The following is a 17540-nucleotide window of genomic DNA, read 5'->3' as shown; positions in this document are numbered from 1 at the left end:
GGCCTAAGTTTGTGAAACCATATTTTTATGTTTGTGATCTGTATATGCTTTACATTTGCTTTACATAAAATGAGACCAGCACTGAATCTCCCCAAAATGAGACCCATTGCTAAGTTAATTTAGCATGATATAACACCATCCCGGGGTGGGGGGCGGTGGGCAGCTGTTTCCTACCATTTTACAAATCTTTTATATTTTGCAGTATTAGGACATTTTCTTAAAGCCAAATAAATGTGTTTGCTTAAGTACACATTGGAATGTCTTTAATTATGTGTTTCTGTTGTATATAATTATCATGGAATGTAGGCGAGCCAAAGACTGGACATGATTTTCCCCCTGGGTTCTCAGTCTGGCATATCTATCTGACTTTGGCTTTCACTCCAGGGCACTTGGAGATTAGAGCTAAAAGAGCCTGAAAAAGTGGGCACTGCAGTTCAGCGCTTGCTTTGCCCTGCCTTCTGAGCTCCACAGCCCGTAGCTAGGATGGACAGTGACACAACGACATCTTGCTGGACTGGGAGTGTGTGGAGTAGGGGGAGGAGAAGGCTGTGCTGATTGAGGCAGGGGATAAAAATATATGAGAATGTTGAGCCCAGAACTGCATAATTTCGGTCTTATCAGCTCTGCTGAAAGTGACATTTATAATCCACTTGCAACATAGGAAAAAATGAAAGTTAGTCCAGTATCTCTGGGTCATCCTCTTCTTCCCCCGCTGACAGACAGGGTTCGCCTTCAAGCTGCCCAAAGCGTCACCCCACCCATCCTGCCCACCTGGCTGCCTCTTTGCTCCATCTCCCCCTTCCTTACCCAAGCCTCACTTCCAAGGTCCTCACCTGCCAGGGTCCAAACTCCCGTTTCCTCAGAGATTCTGAATTCACCGAACCAAACCCTGGCATGTAACCTTAGTTTTGCCTATCCAGCTCCCCCTTCTTTCCTTTGGGAGCTTTCCTTTGGGAAACCACTTTTCCCCGGCTGTATTCCCATCATTTTGACCTGCCCTTTCCCCAGCCAGGAGGATCTTTACTGATGAAATTCATGTAAAAAGGCAGGAGCTAGAGAAGTGGTCTTTGAGGTACCCTTTCAGTTATGCTCATTATAGATCCAACTCCATTGATTCCTTAAAATGGCTTTGAGACTGGAATGGAGACTCTGTAAAGAAGATAAGTGTGGGGCCTGTCTAAACTGCATTGAGGATTTTAAAAAAGATTTTATTTATTTATTCATGAGAGACACAGAGAGGCAGAGACATAGGCAGAGGGAGAAACAGAATCCCCAGGGGGAGCCCCATGCGGGACTCGATCCCAGGACCCCAGGATCACATCCTGAGCCTAAGGCAGATGTTCAACCACTGAGCCACCCTGGTGTCCCTGACTGAGTATTAAACTAGCTGTCTTTTACAGGCTGTCAGGAGCAAAGACACATTATTTTCTGATTTAGTCTTCCTCATTATCACACAAAATTTCACAAGAGTGGTTTATGGTTTTATATCTAGCAAGGAGGTAGTACTTGTTCCAGAGAACGGAGCTAATTTATTTCTGCAGAGTAAAGTGATTCCTATCCCCCACCCCCACCCCCACCCCCACTGCTATAGAAAGCAGAGTGGCTGCAGCAGCATTGATTTTTTTTAAACTTGTCTTACAACATTTCTCTTTCATATTCTTTTAAAATCTATATTGCTAAGATGCTAAGACAAGCAACTTTCTTAGAAAAAGAAATCCCTGATGCAATGTTATAAAAATACTTTTCACTAGATATGGGTGTCTCTGTGTTGCTCTTTTCTAACTTCAAAGCCACGAAATGCAGTAATTTCTCTGAGCATAATTTCTTCAGGAATTGCGACCCTCTGCCATTAGGCTTATAGGAAACATTTTGTTCGAGATCCTAATTTTGTAAGTAAAGGGATAGAGCCTAAAGAAAAATCAGTACTTGCTTGATGTCAAACAAGTCTGTTAATACCAAAAGTAAAATTAGATTTCTTGGTCCTAAAATGCTTATAACCTTTCAATGTGATCTTGCCTGGTATTTCAAGGAAGGTCTGCCCTTTTCAGATCCTGTGATTCTAGGACAAAATAACAACATGAACAGTATCTGAACTTAGCCAGAGAAAGGTGTTGATTTACTGATTCTTTTTTTTCCCCCCTTTTATATCTTTATTTTAAATAATCCTTGCTTTTGTGAATACTCTGTCCCTTAACAAACTATCACCCAATGGGTTCTCAAACCCATAGTTCTTAAAGTGTGATCCTGGAATCAGCATCATATGGGACTTGAATAAAAAAGCAAATTCTTAGCACCCTCGGCCCCCAGACCAGCTGAACTCTGGGGGTGGATCCAGTAATTTGTGTTTTAACAAGCTTCTAATTGATTCTAATACACATTGACATTTGAGAACCACTGATTTAGATACTCCTTACTGGCATTAATTAAATTATTGAAGTTGCAATATGGTAAATTTCCATCATCCATTGAACACTTATTCGCTGGAATTCTTCCTCTTTTTTTACTGAGATATTATTGACATATAACATTGGGTAAGTGCAAGGTGTACAATGTGTTGACTTGGTACAATTCTATATTGCAATATGATTACCATCATAGTGTTAGCTAACATCTCTTTCAGATCACATAATTATCATTTCTTTTTTTCGTGTGGTGAAATATTTATGATTGAGTGTCTCAGTAACTTAGAAGTATATAATATATTGCTAATCACAATACTTTGTATCGGATGCTTAGAACGTATTCATCTTCTAACTGCTGGTTTTATCTTTTGACCAACATTTTCCTATTTCCTCCAGCCCCTAGCCCCTGATAATTTTAATTCTACTCTTTCTCTGAGTTCAGCTTTTTTAGACTCCACTCATAAATGAGATCATGTAAATTTGTCTTTCTCTATCTGGCATGTGTCACTTAGCATAATGCTCTTAAGGTCCATCCATGTTGTCATAAATGGCAAGATTTCCTTCTTTCTTAAGGCTGAATAATATTTCATCATATATATGATGAAAATTGTGTGTGTGTATATATGTATATATATGTATATATGTATATATATATGGTGGAATATAATGGTGGAAAAATAATATATATATTCCACCATATATATATATATATATATATATATATACACCATTATATATATCACATCTTCTTTATTCATTCATCCATTGATGGACACTTAATTTGTTTCTATATCTTGGCCATTATTATTCCACCATAATAATATATATATTCCACCATATATATATATATATATATATATATCATTATATATATCACATCTTCTTTATTCATTCATCCATTGATGGACACTTAGTTTGTTTCTATATCTTGGCTATTGTGAATAATGCTGCAATAAACATGGGAGTGCAGCCATCTTTTCAATATCCTATTTTTATTTCCTTTGAATATACAGCCAGAAGTGAAGTGGGATTGCTGGATCAGTAATATGGTAGTTCTATTTTTAATTTTTTGAGGAAGCTCCATAATATTTTCCGTAGCGACTGCACTGATTTACATTCCCACCAAGAATGTACAAATATTCCCTTTGCTCCACATTCTCGCCAACACTTGTTGTTTCTTGTCTTTTTGACGATAGCCATTCTAACAGATGTGTGGTGAGATCTCACTATAGTTTTGACTTGCATTTGACTTGCATTTCTGATGATTAGTGATGTTGAGCATCTTTTTATGTACCTGTTGGCCATTTGTCTTCTTTGGAAAACTGTCTAGTCAGTTCCTCTACCTATTTTGATGGGATTGTTTAGGGGGTGGGGTTTGCTATTGAGTTTATAAATTCTTAATATATTTTGGATATTGACTCTTTACCTGATATGTGGTTTAAATATTTTCTTCCATTCTGTAGGTTGCTTTTTCATTTTGTTGATTCATTAGCTAGAATCCTTTTCTATAAAGTTTTATTTATTTATTTTAGAGACAGAAAGTGTGGAGGGGCAGAAGAGAGTCTTAAGCAGACTCCCTGCTGAGCACAGAGCCCCACATGGGGCTCAATCTTAGGACCCTGATATCACAACCTGAGCCAAAACCAAGTCACTTAACTGACTATGTCACCCAGGCACCCTTAGTTGGAATCCTTCTATACAGAAAAACTTTCTTTTGCCTTGCCCTACTTTTCTCTCTATTCTCCTCTCTTCCTCCATCACCATGGATTCATAGACTTTGGAAATTCAGCATGCTAAAATCTGTTACAGTCACCATTCTTTTGAATATCCAAATAGTCTCTCATTTACCTGATGGAATCTCCTTCAAGCTGTTGCTGTGTTCTTTCCACCAGGCTCCAGGAGGTGTTTAGAGCATCTTGCTGTCTGATGCAAGAAGATTCAGTGATTCTTGACTGTGTATTTGATTGTTTTTATATGAATCTTGAGGGCAGGAACAAAGTCTGCTAGTGAACATTAACCAGAAGGGACCTGATATCTAAATAATGTTCTCCACAGTAAATTTATTCACGCAAGATGAGTTTGACCATTATTTTGGAAAGGGCAAAGCCTGTTCAAAGTTATATCGAAGTCTCTGTGATTCTTAGACTAGGGTGATTCAGAATAGGTGTAAATTGCAGTGTTTTGTTATGACTTTAGGTTAACTGACTCTGAGGTCAGATCCTTAATCAGATAAAAAAAAGACACTCACTCATAATTGGCAAGAGCATGCTGGAGATAGTAAAATGAGATATTTGGTTTCAGTCTTTAATGTGTATGGATTTTAGGATCTATATAATACAGCACACACAGCTACTTAAAATATCTCAGTGCTTATCAGAGTAACCTAAACGTAAAATTAATCTGCAAATTTAATGCAGCTACTTGAAATAATTAATATTTCAATACATACCAGAGTAACCTAAACAGAAATTAATTTGCAAAGAGAATAATACCTTATACTTGCAAAATGATTACTATGAGTCAGGCACTGCATTGAGCGCTTAACATGTATTAACTCAAGTATTGCTTTTTAAAACCTCTATGAGGTAGGTGCTCTTAGTATTCCTATTCTACAGATAAGTAAACTGAGGGAGAAAACGGTTTAGTATCTTACCCCAGGCAGCACAGCTAAGCAATGGTAAGCAGTCCATGCTCTTAACTGCCACACTATAATGCCTTTCTAAATGTGTACTGATAAATATAATTAACTGAAGAGATTGCTCTCTGATTAACTTATTATTTAGCTTCATAATATTTTCAGTAAGAGAATAGAAGTAGTGGAGTATTGTGGCAAAAGCCCAGGAGTTTTGAATGTCAAAACCTGCTTGTGGGTTCCAACTAAAGCTCATGTATGAACTTTGGCAAAATTGTTCTAAGCTTCAGCTTCTTCATCTGTAAAATAAATCTAATAATATGTTCTCTGCCTACCACTTAGTCATAAGGATTAGATAGTATAACGGGTGTGAAAGTGCATTGTAAATTGGGTTAGACATAGAATCTTAACAGTATAAAACATATCTTACGTTTTTCTATTTATAAAGCAAGTTCACATCTCAGTTTAAAATATTCTAGATCCTTAAACTATTTCTCTTATATTTTATTTATGACTGAATCTTCCAAACTGGCAAATTTCTTTTTTTTACCCCCATAATTATTTGACTTCCCATCTTGGACTTATTAAACTTTTTATAAAATCATTATGCAAATAAAGCATCTTTTACGTGCATCTCCCAGAGGCAAATTTTAACTTCTTGTCATGTTTCAATTTTATCTGCTACATGCAGGCGACATAATCTGCTGCTCTGGTGGCTCATGCATTTGTGTTTTGCATATTTCATACAAGAAAATGGATTGGAGAGAGAAGTCGGCCAGATGGGATTCTCTTTCCAGGCAAAGAAGAACCAGAAAAAATTTGCATGACCACGATCTCTTCTGTGGACAAAGGATGCTTGTTTTCAGGACTGGCAATTGGTCATAGAGTGACAACCCATCCCTGAATTCCTGAGGTGCCCTAGGTTTACAATCTGAGGTTCTTAAATAGTTCCTAAGGTGCAATTATATCCAAATTTAATCAACCCCAGAAAATAGCTAATTAAAAATAATCATGTAAAACAGCAGGTCTTTTCTCCAAAATTAAACACGCACTTTCTTTTACTGGCTGTTTAGACAAGTCTTGCAAAAGCCCAGCCACCTGTTCTGGGGTGGGGGTGGGGGGGTAGGGAAGGAGGTACTGGAGTTCCTAGGAGGTGACTGTTCTTGGCAGCCACCTCCACCCAGTCCTTCCTGGAATCTGTCATTGTCAGCTTCTGCTGAGATATGACTTTGTACTTGGTGGGTAAAGATAGGCAAGACATTTTTTTCTTTAACCTCTCTTTGACTCTCTTTTCCAAACTCTTGTTTACATTCTTTAAGTGACATAATTAGAGTAAAGCTCCTAAAATAGTGTGTGATCCTCCCTTCGCTTGTCTCTTTTCCTCCCTCCTGGCAGCCCTGACTACTCTGGTTCCCCAGGCATTGCCCTATTACCCAGGAAGTTGGGTGTGGTTTCCAGAAGGTTTGGTTGGGATTTACATTCTGGTTTGCATTGATGATTTAATCCATCCTTTGGGCCTCTTTCAGCAGAAAACCAGACAGAATATTTTTCTGACCTAATTTGTTTTTCTCTAAATTAACACCTCACAGAATAGAATGCCACAGAGTAAAACCAGTAGAGAGGGGAGTGTTTTTCTGAAAATTAGGAAATCTCGAGAATTCATGGACCATAATGGAGACACTTGGGGAAACAACACTTTGGAACTGAGGTTAATGTTCTCCTCTAGCTCAGTTTCTTTTGTTCCCTTGTCTTAATAGCCAGCTAGCGCTGTTATCTAACACTAAACAAACAAACAAACAAACAAAACAGACCAAAAAAAAAAAAAAACAAGAAACAATGAAAAAATATTTCAAGTTCTTGGGGATTGTGAATTTTTTGTGTTGACCACCACTGAGCAGGCAGTGAAGAGATGAGCTCTGGCAATTCAGCAAGACCTGAATTGTTGAGGCAGTATTGAGTATTGAGAGCCACTTTGTTTTGTAATGCCCCATGACTCTATTTTTAAATGTCTATTTTTAATTCAGTTCTATTTTAGTTCATCATATTGTTTTGTCTGTTTTGTTTTTAATTGACATACACTTTGCATAGAGCTGAATGCACAGATATTAGATGTACAGTTGCATGAGTTTTGACAATTGTATACATCTGTGTAACCCCAGTCAAGATGCAGAACATTTTCATCACTCTAGAAAATTCCCTCATTGCTCTTTACTTATCCCAGCCTAACTCCAAATAACCACTCTTCTGATTTGTATCACCACAGGTCAATAGTTCTACCTGTTTGAACTTATATAAATAGAATCATGAACTATGTACTCTCCTTTTTGTATCTGGATTCTTTTATTCAACATAATGTCATTGAAATAGCAAGTCTCTCTCATCCATGCTATTACATGGATCAGTAGTTGGTTCTTTTTTTCTCTTTTTTAGATTTTATTTATTTATTCATGAGAGACATAGAGAGGCCGAGACACAGGCAGAGAGAGAATCAGGCTCCATGCAGGGAGCCCAATGTGGGACTTGATCCTGGGACTCCAGGGTCACACCCTGGGCCGAAGACAGATGCTCAACCGCTGAGCCACCCAGGCATTCCCCCCACCCTCTTTTTATTGTGGTAAAATATACGTAAAGTTTACCATTTAACTATTTTTACATGTACAATTCAGTGGCCTTAAGTGCATTCAGGGTGTCGTGTCACCATCACCACTACCCACTTCTGGAAATTTTTCAACATCCCAAACTGAAACTCTGTACCCATTAAACTGTATCTTCCCAGCATCTGGTAACCACTATTCTACTTCCTGTCTCTATGAATTTGACTATTTGAGGTATCTCATAGAAGTGGAACCATGCAATATTTGTCCTTTTGTCTCTGGATTCTTTCCCTTAGCATAAGGTTTCCAAGGTTTGTCTATGTTGAAGTATGTATCAAGAATCTCATTCCTTTTTAAGGCTGAATGATATTCCATTGTATCTATATCACACATTTTCTTTATCTATTTATCTGTTGATGGACTTTTGGGTTGTTTCCACTTTCTGGCTATTGTGAACAATGGTGCTATGAACATTGGTAGACAAGGACCTGTTTTAACCCAGGCTGTCAATTATTTGGAGTAGATACCTTGGAGTGGAATTGCTAGATCATGTGGTAATTCTAGGTTTAACTTTTTGAAGAACCACCAAACTGTTGTCCACAGGTCCTGCACCATTTGATATTCCCCAAAGCAGTGCAGGAGGGAGTTCTCAATTTCCCAGCCCATACTCCTTATTTTCCTCCATTTAAAAAAGAATAGCTATTTTGATTAGTATCAAATGACATCTCATTGTGGTTTTCATTTGCATTTTCCTAATGACATGATTGAGTATCTTCCTGCACTTATATTTACTAGGCAGCTTTCTGAACTTTTCCCTAATCTTTTTGCAGGAATGATTTGAAATACTATTTAATCTAGAACAATAAACTACAGATTTTTTTATCCTCACAGAGAAATTCAATTTGAAAATATTTTAGAGGAATTGACTTTTTTGTAGTTGTTGTTGTCAAGAAAGGACTTAATACTGCCATGTCCTATGGCCATCATTTTACAAATGATAAGACATTTTAGTTTAAAAAAAAGAAGGAAGAATAATCCCCAAATAAAAGAGAGACTTTTGTGGGATCCCTGGGTGGCGCAGTGGTTTGGCGCTTGCCTTTGGCCCAGGGCGCGATCCTGGAGACCCGGGATCGAATCCCACATCAGGCTCCCGGTGCATGGAGCCTGTTTCTCCCTCTGCCTATGTCTCTGCCTCTCTCTCTCTCTCTCTCTCTCTGTGACTATCATAAATAAATAAAAAAAAAAATTTAAAAAAAAAAGAGAGACTTTTGAATTAATTTGGCTTAAGGAAAAAATTATTTTTTTGTCCATATTTTTCTCATTTTTGCTGTGATCCAGAAAAACCAACTGGTTCTTGAGTCTCACTGGCCTGGAGCAGACTTCTCCAAAGGCAGAAACATGCACTCAGGATACAAGATCTCATGGAGAGAAAATATCATAACTTGTTTTTTTTCCCTTTTTTTTTTTTTTTTTGTCTGGAAAAGAAAAAAGATACGAAGCATTCTGCTATTTAACATGGAGACCAACACTGGCATCCTCATTTAGCCACATCTGAGAGAAAGAAGTTTCATGATATGGATAGTTTGACAGTGAGGCTTCCATTCACTCTTTGACTTTTAGCCTATTAGAGTATTTGTGGAATATTGTAGCCTTGGTAAGCCTTCTTTTTTTTTTTTTTTTTTTTTTAGATTTATTTATTTGAGAGAGAGAAAAAAAAAGAGAGAGCACGTGCAAGTGCACTCACATGCACAGGCATGCACATAAGCATGTACCTACATGCACAGGAACCCATATGCACATGCATATGCACATGTGCACACACATGCTCACGAGTGCATAAGTAGCGTGAAGAGCAGAGGGAGAGAGGGAGAGAGAGAATATCCCAGACTTCTCTGTGAGCACAGAGCATGACAAGGGGATCAATCCCACCACCCTGAGATCATGACCTGAGCCAAAACCAACACTTGGATATCCAACAAACTGAGCCGTACAGGCACCTGAGGTAAGTCTTCTTAAGTGGACTTAGTGTAATATTTATAATAACACTTTGTAATGAGGTAGGGAGTGTGGGGAACATCTTTTCTTTTGGGACTATCCAGTCTTTAAGATTTTATTATTTATTTATTTATTTTAGAGAGAGAGAGTAGGGAGAGGGGCAGAGGTAGAGAATCTTCAAGCAGCGGATCCCTGAGTGGCTCAGCAGGTTTAGCACCTGCTTTCGGCCCAGGGCATGATCCTGGAGTGTCAAGATCAAGTCCCGCGTCAGGCTCTCTGCATGGAGCCTTCTTCTCCCTCCTCCTGTGTCTCTGCCTCTCTCTCTCTCTCTCTATCATGAATAAATAAATAAATAAATAAATCTTAAAAAAAAAAAAAAAAGATACAGGTTGATCTTGTCTTTCAAGTGTTGACAATTTTTTAAACTTGCTACTAGATATTTTTTAGAAAAAACAAACCAGGGATCCCTGGGGTGGCGCAGCGGTTTGGCGCCTGCCTTTGGCCCAGGGCGCGATCCTGGAGACCCGGGATCGAATCCCACGTCGTGCTCCCGGTGCATGGAGCCTGCTTCTCCCTCTGCCTGTGTCTCTGCCTCTCTCACTCTCTGTCTATCATAAATAAATAAAAAAATTTATAAAAAAAGAAAAGAAAAAACAAACCAGACCAACTTTTTAAGACACAAGTGACATTTTTAGAAATAGATAATATGGTAACTGCTTTTTGAAAGAAATGTATACTTTGAAGAAATTATTTTGAAAAAGTATACTTGGAAAGAATTCCATCATTCTGCTATTTTTTAAAAAACCTCAAAGTAGGGATCCCTGGGTGGCGCAGCGGTTTGGCGCCTGCCTTTGGCCCAGGGCGCGATCCTGGAGGCCCCGGAATTGAATCCCACATTGGGCTCCCGGTGCATGGAGCCTGCTTCTCCCTCTGCCTATGTCTCTGCCTCTCTTTCTCTCACTGTGTGCCTATCATAAATAAATAAAAATTTAAAAGAAACCCTCAAAGTATAATCATACCTTTTTTAAAAAGATTTTATTTATATATTCATGATAGACATAGAGAAAGAGAGAGAGAGGCAGAGACACAGGCAGAGGGAGAAGCAGGCTCCATGCAGGGAGCCTGATGTGGGACTGGATCCCGGGTCTCCAGGATCACAGCCCTGGGCCAAAGGCAGGCACTGAACCGCTGAGCCACCCAGGGATCCCCTATAATCAAACCTTTAAAAAATCTGTATTATGTGCACACACAAAAAATTTAAAAACAGAATTTTCTAACATGTTTAAAAATCTTACAAATGTAGAGTTTTAATAAGTTTCAAATACACTTGTTTAAAATAAGAATTTGACGACTTCCAATTAATCTGTAAGAATAACTAATTCACTTTAGGGAAAATGAAAAACTTTTCTAACCAAATTTCAACAACACATTAATATAATTGTTAGGTAAGGATTAAAAATGAGTATTATGATTTAGGAAGCTTATCTAATAATATAATACTGTTTTGAAGCACTTTTTTTTAGCTTTGACAGACTTTAATGGAATGTATTGGGGGAAAAAAAAAAGCTGAACATAGAACCAGACCTTTGCTTCATTGCAAAGTGCTAAACCAAACATTATAATCATGACATATTAAATTATATTTCTCTTACTAATTATATTGCTATGCTAGTAATGATATATACTTTTTAAGATTTTATTTATTTATTCATTAGAGACAGAGAAAGAGGTAGAGACATAGGCAGAGGGTGGGACTCGATCCCAGGACCCCAGGATCAGGACCTGAGCCAAAGGCAGATCCTCAACCACTGAGCCACCCAGGTGCCCCTAGTAATGAAATTTTTAGTAAGAGCAAAATTTTTGTATCAGTAATAACTGAAATAAATATTTTCTAAAGCATGTGATTTAGCTTAGTATGTATATATGTATGATTTACAAGTTAGTAAATAGATATATTAGAAATGCATGCTTAAAACAATTTTTAACCCAGTATATCCAAAGTATTATTTTAACATATAATTGATAGAATATTAATAATGAGATATTTCACATTCTCTGTTTCATACTGCCTTTGAAATCCAGTATGTATTTTACACTTAACCAGATTTCAGTTTGAACCAGCCATAACTCAAGGGCTTATGTGGTGGCTACTGTATTGGACAGCACAGCTCTCGCTGTATTATAATTTACCTTCCTTATTTTCAATGTCTTTTCTAACTTTGTTTCATTCAGGCTGTTGAAAACAGGCAAGTGTAATATATTTTTCAACCATCTTTCAAAACAAACAACAAAAATCAGGAAGAAACAGTCTATCAAGAATACTGTATGCCTAGTTCTATGTAGGTTTATTGGAAATAGTCTAGAGGTTTTGTACCTTTGCATCTAAAATTCCTTATTAACATCTTTGCTAAGTAGAATCTATACTAAGGGATCTGAATGTGGGTGTGGTAATTCCTATCTACTGTCTCCAAAATAGGATTTTAGGTAATTATATTATTAACCAAAATTGTGGTATTGTAGCCATCAGTTCTATCAATGTGTCTGCCTATCATGTCTTTATATTTTATAAAGTGAGTGGCAGGTACTTGTTTTGTTCTAAGAATTCATCACTCGAACCACGTTCAAGTGTCTGCTTAAGACTGTATTTAGTATTTGAACAACTCAGATACAATCTAATGTAGCCTTATTCTCAAACTTGAGGAAAATGTAGTAGATAATGTCTAAAAAGGGCAATTATTAAACTAACTTCTGTAAACATAACTGAGGTAAATAAAGGCCTCAGATAAGAATTCACCTCGAAATTAGCCAGAAGGGGTTTAGGCCCGTAGATGACACAAATTGGCTTGGATGATGCAAATGCAGGCTGTATATGAATCATCCTTATTTGTTTATTAAGCGTGGAAAGGAGGTAAAAGATTTTGGCTCCTGGTTTTACTTTTGTCTATGTGATTAGTTATTTTTAAGCAAAAATTACAGAAAGCCAGGCATTATGTGCTCAGCAGTGCATTTTAGAGCTCTTAGAGAATATCATGGTCACCTTGAACCAGTCACCCTCATTTTATAGTTAAAGAAACCCAGGCCTGAGGTGTGTGGGCTGGGGCTGATTCCCAGGTCTCTCAACTCCCTGCCCAATGCTTTCTACTGAGCTACTAAAGGACATGAGTAAGCGATATTCAAAAGAAAACACACAAGTGGCAAAAACACATATGGAAAGTTTATATTGAATACAAATTAAAACCAGAAGATACCAATTTGTTTTTCATTGAACAAATTGGCAAAGATGCAAGTTTATAACAAGGACTGTTTTTTGTTTTGTTTTTTTTTATGTGAGACTTTTGGGAAATGGGCTGGCTGGTATCTGAAATTTCACAAATAGAGATCTAGTCCTTTGGCTTAAAATGTTATCTCATCTTAAACATGAAAAAAGAATAAAATGTTATGCTTTACTAATATTTACACCTTAAAGAAAGTGAGTGCCTCAGCTCCTTTGCTGAGAATGGGGTTTCCCTGGGGTAAAGGGAGAAAGTCCAATGTCTGTAGATTTCCAATGCCTTATGAATGAGAACGTATTTGTGTGTGAAGGTTTGGGAGACAGAGGCAAATGGCCTTTCTCACAGTTTACCTAGATGGGCTGGCTCTGATAATAACGAGCCCATGATGGGACAGTTTCAGGATGTTAGAGTCATTAAAAAAAAAAAAAAACTCCCAGAAAAAAAATTATTTTGATCTCTTTTCCTTCATTCTTCATAGCTGGCATTTGGGTTTGGGATTTATTTGGTGAGCATTCTTTCCTTTGCCTTTTGTATTGAATTTATGGAGAAGTTCGGTTTCTTAGAGATGATCCTTTGAAGCCGGAGATGAAGTTTGAGGTCTTTCTGTCTAAAAGTTCCCTCTTGGGCAGCCCTGGTGGCTCAGCGGTTTAGTGCTGCCTTCAGCCCAGGGCACAATCCTGGAGACCCAGGATTGAGTCCCATGTCAGGCTCCCTGCATGGAGCCTGCTTCTCCCTCTGTCTGTGTCTCTGACTCTCTCTTTCTCTCTGTGTGTGTGTCTCTCCTGAATAAATAAAAATAAAATCTTAAAAATAAATAAAAATAAAAGTTCCCTCTTTATACAAGTCCCGAAGAAGCAAGGCTATTAGAGGCTCAGCTCAGGAAGATGCTGGGCAGATATTGGGTACTTCCTGTTCATGTATCCAAATGGCAAATATAGGAAAGCAATGAGGCTCCTATTTCAATTCCTTCAGATTTATGATCCTTGATTAATGTTTTCATATAAACTTCCCCTCATTCTCAAGTGGGTCTGAGGCAATGTGAACTTACTGCATTCAACCCGGAGCTCTTGCTTGCAGACAAGAGATTGCCAAAGGACCAGGGGTTTTGTGGGGTTTTTTGTTTTTTTAGATCTTGCATTATGTCATCTCATAGTGTGATAAACCAAGTTATTATCACGAGCAATTTTTTTTTATCTGCAATGTATTTTATAGTTTACAGAGGCCTTTAAAATCCTTTTTGTTTGACTCAACAATCTTGCAAGCTAAGAAGGAAGGGTCTTGACAGTGTGCAGATGAGGAAACTAAAAATGAGAGACTTTTGTAAAGATTTTTTTGTTCAAGTAATCTATACACCCAGCGTGGGGTTTGAACTCACTACCCCCTGATCAAGAGTCACATGCTCTACGGACAAAGCCAGCCAGGTGCCCTCTGCCCCCAAATGAGAGACTTCTGATTTCAAAGTTACTGACAGGTAAAAAACGAAGATTTACACCCAGGTCTCCTAATTCCAGCCCCTTTTTCCTTCTACTTTACCACAGTTCCTCTCCATAAAAGCAAAGGGGGGAATCATTCATCATGGCAATTAGGAAGATAAATCCCCAGCAACCTTATTGCTTGAAGCTAATTCCCTTTCAAGGGTCCTCCAGCTGTTTCCCCGAGTCTGAAGTCTGCTGCCTCAGGAGTCACTGAATGTTGCTCTTGTAATCTCCCGCTGGGTCAAGTCCTCAAGCAGCCACACTGCCCTTGCACCACCTCTGCCCTCCGCTTACCGCCCGGCTGGCGTCACCTGGTCTCTGCTGTGACCACAGCAGCCGAGAAAGCTGGCTGTCCACCAGGAATGAAACACCCTCTTTTCCACAAGAAAGAGAGGTAGCCAGAGCACACCGCCCAGCCTCCCTCCCCCGGGGGGGGGGGGTGCTAAGCTCTAACCAGGGGACGTGAGGAAGAGCGATGTAGCAGTTCCATCTGTCTCAGGTAAAAAGAATTCCTGGCCTTCCACTTTCCCTCTTCTCCCTTCCTGTGGCTTAAACATCGATGACTGAACCGACCCTGGGAGCTGCGCGTCAAGGGTGGCACAGCAGCCGTCCTCATGGCCCTGAGTGCCTGTGAGGAACGGCCGGGCCCATGGCGGTGCAGCCCTATCTTGGACCATTAGGTGACAGGGAAGTCAACCTCTCTGTAGTCTCAATCACCAAATTTTGGGGTCTCCTATTTACAGATGTGTAGGGTTTTACTCCACTGCTATCCCTTGACTCCTCCTGGCTGCTCCATCCCTTCTAGCTGGAAGCTCTCTAACGGTTCATGGTGCCTCAGTACCAGGCTATAATCTTTCATGAGACATTATGGAAAGTTTGGGAACAAAGAAATCACTCGGAGGCAGCAGTGGGGTAGATGCATCTTCAGGGTCCGTGGCGGCCCCAGGGGCTTGCCTAGTGGCTGGCCGGCTTCCCCCCTCAGGCCCCACCCTGCAGCCAGCGCCCTTGAGGCTTTTATCGCTGTAAGGATGGTCAGTGTGGCAGTATCAGCTTCCCACCCACAAAGGCCACAATCGCACTAGTGTGAAAGACTTTTTCTTTTTTTCTTTCTTTTTTTTTTTTTACATGCAACACTTTGGAGAAAAAGGACTCCAGGTCCGGTCACAAGGTTACCCACCTTTCTGCCCTCTCCGCTGCAGGTGTGACGGGTTAACGTGGCCACAAACGTCCCCTCCCCCTCCCACTCTTTTCCTTCCCCTCCTTTCTTTCATTAAAATAAAAAACACTGATTGCAGTAGCCAGCAGAGGCTGGGACGGCAGCTGAGGAGGATGTGAAGGCCTTACCTCGTTCCAAGTCCATCCGAGTTCTCACTTGGTGGTCCACACAAAGGCCTCTCCTGACCGCCTGTGGTCTTTGAGCTTCTAGAATCAGTCTGTAGAGAAGCAGGGAGAGCAAGTCTCCGTCCAGAACCCTGTAAATGTTACCAACCCTGACGACAGAGATTATGGGGCTGGAAGTTGGCAGGGAGAAGGAGAGGTGAGGGTGCGGTGGTGCCTCCCGCTTTATGAACCAAGTCTAGCTGATGGACTTTAAAAGGCGTACGTGTGTTAGAGGCATAAAAGGGAACCCACGGAGGAACTAGATCTATTTGGGGGGGCAGGAAGGGGGCACCAAGGAGTCCAAGTGATCAAAATCTGCAATCAGCAATCAAAAAGTAATAAATACCCAGTTTAATATCAGTAGTCTAATGCCAGAGAGTATTAACTTTTATTACTACTTTATGAGCACACTTAACAAAGGCATGTATGCCATTCACTGTTATCTAAAGCATGGTGGGATCCCTCTCCAAAGGTGGCCTCCTGTTAATTCCTGCTCCTGGGACGTCCCCCGCCACACTGAATCTGCGCTGACCCAGGCCTCACTTTAGCTAATAGAAGGTAGCAGAAGTGACACCCTGTCCGTTCTTGGCTTTAAGGGGGCTGGCAGCGTCTGCTTTTGTCTATTTTGGAGTCCCGAGCACACATGTAAGAAGTTCTGCCACCTGCTGGATGCACGTTATGGAGAGATCACACACAGAGAGACGGGCCCTGAAATTACCAGGGGACATGGAGGCAGGCCAGGCCGCCCGGCGCCCCATCTCAGCGCCTCCTTCCAGGCAGGTGTGGGGTGAGGCAGGCTTGGCTGTTTCAGCCCCATCGCTATCTGGCTTGTGCTTGAGCACAAGACACCCTGAGCGGGGCCAGCAGAAATCATGGTCCCGCTGGGCCCCAGCTGACCCCCACACGGGTGAGAGATAATGAAATGGCTGTTGTTGTCAGCCTCAAAGTTTTGGGGCGGTTTGTTATGGAGCAAAAGATAACTGGAACAGGCATGTTTAATCTTTTTCTGTCAGGTCACTTGCTTCCTGCTCAAGTTCCAAAATATTAATCCCCAAATTCCAAGAACTGAGGAGAGTGTGGGGAAGGGAGGAGCGGGAGGAAGATGGAGAGAGCAGGATGTCTGGTTGCCACATGGGGTGAGGTGGGAGTGAAATGGCCTCTGTGGTAGGGGAATAAAAGGACTCTTCTACCCATGAATGTCAACATTCAAATTTGGAGTTTTCTGGAGCCACTATAGATATCCTGCCTCCATCTTCTCATTTTCTCCCCATCCTTAGTAAAGAATGCTACCCACAGATTACTTTGTATGAGTAGAATTTTTGTAAAAATTCAGGGGCTGGATTCATGGTTGGATGCTTCCTAGGGAACACTTTCAAACTCAGAAGAGAAGGTGGACTTGGGCTTGGGTCTGGTGGTTTGCCGTGGGACCCGCACTGCTCCTGAGTAGAAGGTTCTAGAGGCATTGCAAGTTTCCACTGGGCCTTTTGTTCCTGTGCCCTCTGCCATGAGAAGGGCATACCCCGTATAGCATCTGCTCCTTTAGCCTGGGTGTCTAAGTGAGAAGACACATGAACCTGTTTTCAAACCATAACCTGCAGTAGCCAAACCACAACCACTGCCCTGTAACAGGAGCAGGAAATAAATATTTGTTGTAGGTCACTAAGATTTTGAGGTTGTTACACGGCATAATCTAGCAAAAGCAACTAATATGAAGCCCAGACTCTAAAGGCTTCCAGAGGGGAGAAAAGAAATCTGGTCATTTACAAAGGGTCCAAGTTAGACAATGTCAG

The 17540-nt window shown here is 40.2% G+C and overlaps 1 protein-coding gene across 1 annotated transcript in view; it reads right to left on the bottom strand.

The window, feature by feature from the left end:
- SOS1 (SOS Ras/Rac guanine nucleotide exchange factor 1) overlaps positions 1–15953 on the bottom strand; it is a 174847-nt gene extending 158894 nt beyond the window's left edge. Inside the window, exon 1 of the mRNA XM_041757107.1 lies at positions 15715–15953. The gene's annotated coding sequence lies outside the window, so the exon portion shown is untranslated. The remainder of the gene's footprint in view (positions 1–15714) is intronic.
- Between the last annotated feature and the right edge of the window lie 1587 nt (positions 15954–17540).

The sequence above is a fragment of the Vulpes lagopus genome, chromosome 5, assembly GCF_018345385.1.
Source record: "Vulpes lagopus strain Blue_001 chromosome 5, ASM1834538v1, whole genome shotgun sequence".
Taxonomy (NCBI): domain Eukaryota; kingdom Metazoa; phylum Chordata; class Mammalia; order Carnivora; family Canidae; genus Vulpes; species Vulpes lagopus.
The sequence above is the reverse complement of the archived record's forward strand: the minus strand, read 5'-3'. Positions and strand labels throughout refer to the sequence as shown.